This window comes from Mesocricetus auratus, unplaced genomic scaffold (assembly GCF_017639785.1).
Source record: "Mesocricetus auratus isolate SY011 unplaced genomic scaffold, BCM_Maur_2.0 contig_10715_pilon_obj, whole genome shotgun sequence".
NCBI classification, from domain to species: domain Eukaryota; kingdom Metazoa; phylum Chordata; class Mammalia; order Rodentia; family Cricetidae; genus Mesocricetus; species Mesocricetus auratus.
The window spans coordinates 1-6,809 of NW_024434302.1; the positions used below are offsets into that span (position 1 = coordinate 1).

A 6,809-nucleotide genomic window follows, 5' to 3' on the forward strand; every position below is an offset into this window, starting at 1 on the left:
GGCATAACTGGAGGCTGGCATGTAGAAGAATGCGGATCCATCCATGTTTATCGCCATGCACAAAACTTAAGTCCAAATGGATCAAAGACCTCAACATAAATCCAGCCACACTGAGCCTCTTAGAAGAGAAAGTGGGTGGTACCCTTGAAAGAATTGGTACAGGAGACAGCTTCCTGAACATAACACCATTAGCACAGACAGTGAGATCAACAATTAATAAATGGGACCTCCTGAAACTGAGAAGCTTCTGTAAGGCAAAGGACACAGTCAGGAAGACAAAAAGGCAGCCCATAGAATGGGAAAAAATATTCACTAATCCCACATCTGACAGAGGGTTGATCTCCAAAATTTACAAAGAACTCAAGAAGCAAGTCTCCAAAACATCAAAGGACCCAATTAAAAAGTGGGCTGCAGAACTAAATAGAGAGTTTTCAATAGATGAGTCTAAAATGGCTGAGAGGCACTTGAGAAAGTGCTCAACATCCTTAGCCATCCGGGAAATGCAAATCAAAACAACTCTGAGATACCATCTCACTCCTGTCAGAATGGCTAAAATCAAAAACACCAACGACAATTTATGCTGGAGAGGATGTGGTGAAAGGGGGACACTCCTCCATTGCTGGTGGGAGTGCCAACTGGTTCAGCCACTTTGGAAATCAGTATGGAGATTCCTCAGAAAAATGGGAATAAACCTACCATAAGACCCAGCAACTACACTCTTAGGCATATATCCAAAAGATGCCCATTCATACAGCAAAGATGTCTGTTCCACTATGTTCATAGCAGCATTATTTGTAATAGCCAGAACTTGGAAGCAACCTAGATGTCCCTCAACCAAAGAGTGGATAGAGAAAATGTGGTATATTTACACAATGGAGTACTATTCCGCAGAAAAAAAACAATGGAATCCTGAGATTCGAAGGCAAATGGATGACACTAGAAGAAACCATCCTGAGTGAGGTAACCCAGTCACAAAATGAGAAACATGGCATGTACTCTCTCATATATTGATTTTAGACATAGATCTGGGGAGTGCCAGCCTACAATCCTATGGCCAGAGAGTCTGGGAAACAGAAACTTCATTCAGTGGCTGATGGAAGAAGAGGCAGTCTCCCTTGGTTAAGCACTGAGCTGAACTCAAGAAAGCCAGTGACAGAGAGGGAGGACTGATGACCAAAGGGATTTTGACTGGGCTGGTTTAACCCCCAGAAGCAGTTGACCTGACAAAGGTTAACTCTTGAATCCCAGGCATCAGCCTGGGAATCCAGCATGGGACTGATCAAGAGCCCCTGAATGTGGGTGTCAGTGAGGAGGCCTAGATAATCTATTGAGCCTTGGGCAGCAGATCAGCACCCATCCCAAGTATACACACGGACTTTGGACTGCCATCCAAAATGTGAGGTGCACTCTCACCCTGAACTCTTGGGGAAGGGTCTAGGCCCTGCCCTATATGAAATGACAGACTATGGACACCCCCATGGAGGGCCTCACCCTCCCTGGGGAAGCGAGGGGATAATGGGGGGGTTGGGGGTAGGGCACGGGAGGAGGGGAGGGAAAGGGAGAGGGACCTGGAACTGACTTGTGAACCATCCTTGTTTCTTATCTAAATTTAAACTGAAAAATAAATTTTAAAAAAGATCAACAAATAATACATGGGCGTTGATAAAATTGAAAAGCTTCTATAAGGCAAAGGACACCATCAAAAGGACAAAACAGTAGCTTAAAGAACAGGAAAAGATTAGTGGAGTAACTTCCTTAAATGCCCTTCCCTGATAATGAGATATAAGACTACCTTAAGTAGCTGATGGAAGAGGAAGCAGAGACCAACATCTAAGCACTGAATTGAACTCCTGGAATCCAGTTGTAGAGAGGGAGGAGTGATGAGCAAAGGGGTCAAGACCGTGCTGTGGAAACCCACAGAAACATCTGACCTGAACAAGTGGCAGCTCATGGTCCCCAGACTAACAGCTAGGAAAGCAGCCTAGGACTGAGCCAGGTCCCCTTAATGTGGGTGTAACTTAGGATGACCTGGCAGTCTATGGGACCAACTTGAGGGTTAGTTAAAAAAACGAGTAACAATAAACTGACTCCTGATGATATTCTGCTATACTCATAGATAAGTACTTTGCTCAACCCTCATAAGTGAAGCTTTCTCTTGCTGCATACAGGAACAAATTCAGAGACCCACAGCCAGACATTATACATAAAGAAACAGAGACCTTGGAACACAAAGGTCTAAATGGGTGTTTCTGTCAAAATCCTCCAGACAGAGCTTAGGGAACCCCACAGAAGAAGAGGTGGAAAAGTGTAAAACCCAGAGGGGAACAAGGAAATCAAGAAAACAGGCCCTCTAAAGCAACATGATCAAAGTTCATATGAACTCACACAGACTGAAACAGCATCACAGAGCCTACACCTGTCTGTACCTGGTCCTCTGTGTTCATACTATAGCTTTTTGTTTACTATTTCTGTGGGACTCCTGAGTGTGTGAATGAGTTGCTCTCTGGTTCTTGTGCCTCCTATTGGGACTCTTTTCCTTGTGTTGGGTAGCAGGATCCAATTTTTATATGATGTTTTTTTGTTCAACTTTTTATAATGTATTTGTATTCTAAAGAGAGACAGAAAGGGAGTGAATTTGGATGAGACAGAGGTGGGGAGGAAGTGGCAGAACAGAGGGAGAGGAAATCGCAATTAGATATAGTATGCCAGAAAAAGTTTATTTTCAGTAAAAAAAAGAACAGCCGAGTGTAATTCTGAAAGGTCTGCTTTGTATGTTACTTGGTCTTTTTCACTTGCAGCTTTTAGTATTCTTTCCTTGTTCTATATGTTTAGAGTTTTGATTATCGTGTGTTGTATGGGATGTCTTTCTGGTCATGTGGATATGATATTCCAAACCGTATGTTTTCCTTGTTAGGTTTATCTTTCTTTATGTTGATGAAAGTTACTACTGTGATTTTAGTAATATTTTCTATGCTTGTGTCATGAGGTTCTTCTCTTTTCTACAGCTATTATTTGAAGGAATGGTCTGTTCATGGTGTCACATATTTAGTCAATGTTTATTCTTGGATTTTCCTTCTTCCTTCCTTCCTTCCTTCCTTTCTTTCTTTCTTTTTTTTGGTTTTTCGAGACAGGGTTTCTCTGTGGCTTTGGAGGCTGTCCTGGAACTCACTTTGTAGACCAGGCTGGCCTCGAACTCACAGAGATCCACCTGCCTCTGCCTCCCGAGTGCTGGGATTAAAGGCGTGCGCCACCAACGCCCGGTCCTTCCTTTCTTTCTTCCTTCCTTCCTTGCTTCCTTTCTCCCATCCATTTCTCTCTCTGCCTTCCTTTCTTCCTTCTTCTTCCTTCCTTTCTCTCACTTTCTTTTTTCAGATTGGTTTTCTCCTGCAATCACACTGGATGTCCTGGAGTTCATTCTGTAGACCATGTTGTCAGTGAACAGATGAAGATACACCTGCCTCTGCCTCCAAGTGCTGGGATAACAGGAGTTCAGAACCACTGCTCAGTGGATTTTCCTTTTAAAAAGATGCAACATTTTCTCTAACTGAGCTCTCCATTTCTTCTCCCTTGTCTTTAAATTGTAAATTCTCCCTTGTTTGACTTATAAAAACTATTGTTTTTATTATATATGCTGTATGAGTACATACTGCTAGCATATACCATTACTCCCTTGTTTATGATAGTGGCATAAATGTTCTGGGAGTGAAGAATTGATTTTGATTGGAGTTAAGACCTCCTCCATGATGTGGGACCAAATCCTGACACTGTTAAAGTGTCCAAGATCCTGTGACTAATTAGATACTATTCCGACAGAATAAGTTACTACTATTGTTCTTGTAAAGGACCATAGGTATAGATATAAATCGCCTCCTAATGACATACTGCTACACCCATACATAGATTGGTGCCTACCTCTACAAACATTGGAGATGATTTTTCTTGCAGCAAATGAACATTCCTTGAATGGACAACGTGCAGAGAGTGAGAAACTTTCTAGTACTCAGTCCAAAGTGTGAAGTCTATGTCTGAAGTCTTTTCTCAAGGGTTGGGAATGTGTGTAGAAGAGAAGGAGAAAAGATTGTAAGGGTCAGAGTTGGAGGTGACAAAGGAAAAAGTGTCTTTTGGACAAAACAGGACGAACACATATGTGAATTCACCAAGACTGTGGCCACATACACAAGACCTGTACAGATTCAAGCCAGACTGGGTTCCAGCACTGAAAACGGAAAGTAGTCACAGCGTCTCACCACTAACAATGTAGCTATTTGCAATTGATACCTGCCGTTGAAGGGAAACCCCATTTTGTGCAATGGAATGTGATGGGGAACATTCTTCTGTCTATATGTTTGTCTTATTGGTTGATGAATAAAACACTGATTGTCCAGGCAGGATGATAGGACTAGGAGTCAGGAAGGATTCTGGGAAGTGTAGGCAGAGAGGAGTCATCATGTGATCTCCAGAAGTGACATAGCAGGGCAGAACCTGCCACTAGCAAAACATTGATGTCTGGAGGTCATTTCTTTTATATTTAAGCAGGTCAAACAGGAAATCACTCTCTTCTCTACAGTGATATAACAGGCAAAGAGTTACAGGTCTGACATTCCTGGTATGCCAAGAACACATGGAAATACATAGATTAGTACACATGGGGCATAAATTTAAGACAGAAATAGCTAATAAGAAAGCCCAATCACAAGCCAATAGCTGTATAATTAATATAATGTCTGTGTGTTTACGTGGGGACAGAGAAAAGTGGTGGGACCCAGCTGGGACAGAAAAACCACATGGTATAGGAACGTCACTGGACATATCAACTACAGACCAGGGCATGTCCCATGCTCCATAATAGATGTCAAGGATAAATGAGTCTGAAAGAAATTTGAGGATTGGTAAAAACATTACTGAAATATATTGTATAGAAAACCACACCAAACAGGAAAAAACAAATGAAAGTACCCTAACTGTGGCAATATGCAATGAAAAAACATAAATTTTGAAAAGACAAATACCAAACTAACCAAAGAAAATGTTGGAATATAGTGAGGCCATGGACACTAGAGGGGCACTCATTACTGTCGTTTCCAAGACCAGGACACTTTCTAAGTGCAATCTAAATACCAATGCTTATATGTATAGGTGATAATATAGGTCTCAACTTCATCAAAGGATGAATGAGACTATTACAGAAATGCACAACTTGTTGTCAAATTGCTGAGAATAGCTCACTGTGGAGGGAACATCCCCAATGTATACCCCTACAACACAAACCTTGTACAAAACATTTAGGGAATATATTGAAATATGGGGCAGAAAGATTGTAAGCATCAAAGGAGCATGGCAGCTGCAATGAAAATGCATCTTCTCTAAGTGATGGGGATGCTATACCCATAAAATATAAACACTATGTTCCCGTAAATAAGACACCCACAATGACAGCGTCAGTTGATATGCCAAGGAGGATAGTGGATATCTCACGAGACTGTACACCTAAAAAATCAAAATCTCTCTCTCCTCTCTCTCTCTCCCCCACACACACACCACACCTCCACCAGACATACTTCTCTGTGTTCCAGTCAATGAAATGGGACGAAAGCCGTTTTGAATACAACAACAAAGGAATTAAGGAAATCCCGAATCCCATGGATAGAAAAATTCTAGCTCACATATGGGAAGAGCGGTATGGGGAGCATATAACCATCACTATGTGGTTGCCCTTGCTGAGGAGCATTTCTCCCCAGAATGCCCCTGGAATGAGGCCAAAACTACTAATGAAATGAATGCAACATTTCTAGAATAGGTTTAAATCTCTCTATGTGATAGGGGTATTGTCACCACGCTGGATATTGTTACTCCTTCGGCTCATGCACCCAAAAAATATTTCACTCCAGGTATTGGTTGGTGATTTTGACATTCATGATCCCGTAGACTCTGATCTTTTCAAAGGAGGATTTCATGGCCAGAGTTATTCTGTCCATTCGTGGAGAAGTAATTTAAATATCCTTTTGATTTTCTGTTTGCCATGCACATTGTCATTTTTTCCTCTGTGTTCTTTCTTGCATAAAAGGGGGCTGGGTGGAACATCGGTTGAGTGTCAAGTTACTGAGATCTAGTGTCAGCTTTTCTAAGGAGGATGAATGAGAGGTTGCTTCTGTCCTGGTCCCCACAGACATCCTGGGGACATGTTTCTCACATACTTCTGGCAGCAGAGGCATTCACATTTGAACATCTCCTGACCTGCATCTCCAGGAGAAGAGGGTTGTCTTTTCCTGTCCCATTGGTTTGGTAAGAGAAATCTGACAGATATTTTTCTCTTGATTTCAGCTAGCTTTGCTTTCTTTTGGGATGATCTTGAACTCTCAGACTGCTGCTCTTCTTCCATCCTTTCAAAGAAGGAAAGAACATATTAGAAACACAAGGGTCAAATGGAAAGCACCTACAAACACTTGCACCTACACATCTCAGTAGGAGCCCCTCATGGCTTCAGCAAAGGGATACTTAGTTTCTAACTGCTGTGTGGAACCATTTTGTTTGTTTTGTTTATGGGTACTTACATATCCAGAAGGAAACAGTGTGCTCTTTGCATCTGGATTATATATTTTACTCCATTTTTCTTGTATGTGATTATGTGAAGCACTGGAAGCCCAGGACAGATTTCCTTCCAGTGGAGTGCACAGATCACTATTTCTTAATATAAGATGCCGTTGACTTCTGATACTGTGCTTCACAAATAGCCTCTTGTTTAACCTTCAACTTAAGCTCTTACTCCATGGATTAATGTGATTAAGAGCATTCCTGTATCAGTGGACATC

At 41.7% G+C, this 6,809-nt stretch overlaps 1 pseudogene; it reads right to left on the reverse strand.

The window, feature by feature from the left end:
• Positions 1 to 6,029: 6,029 nt before the first annotated feature.
• LOC121138585 lies at positions 6,030 to 6,379 on the reverse strand (annotated as a pseudogene).
• Positions 6,380 to 6,809: the final 430 nt, after the last annotated feature.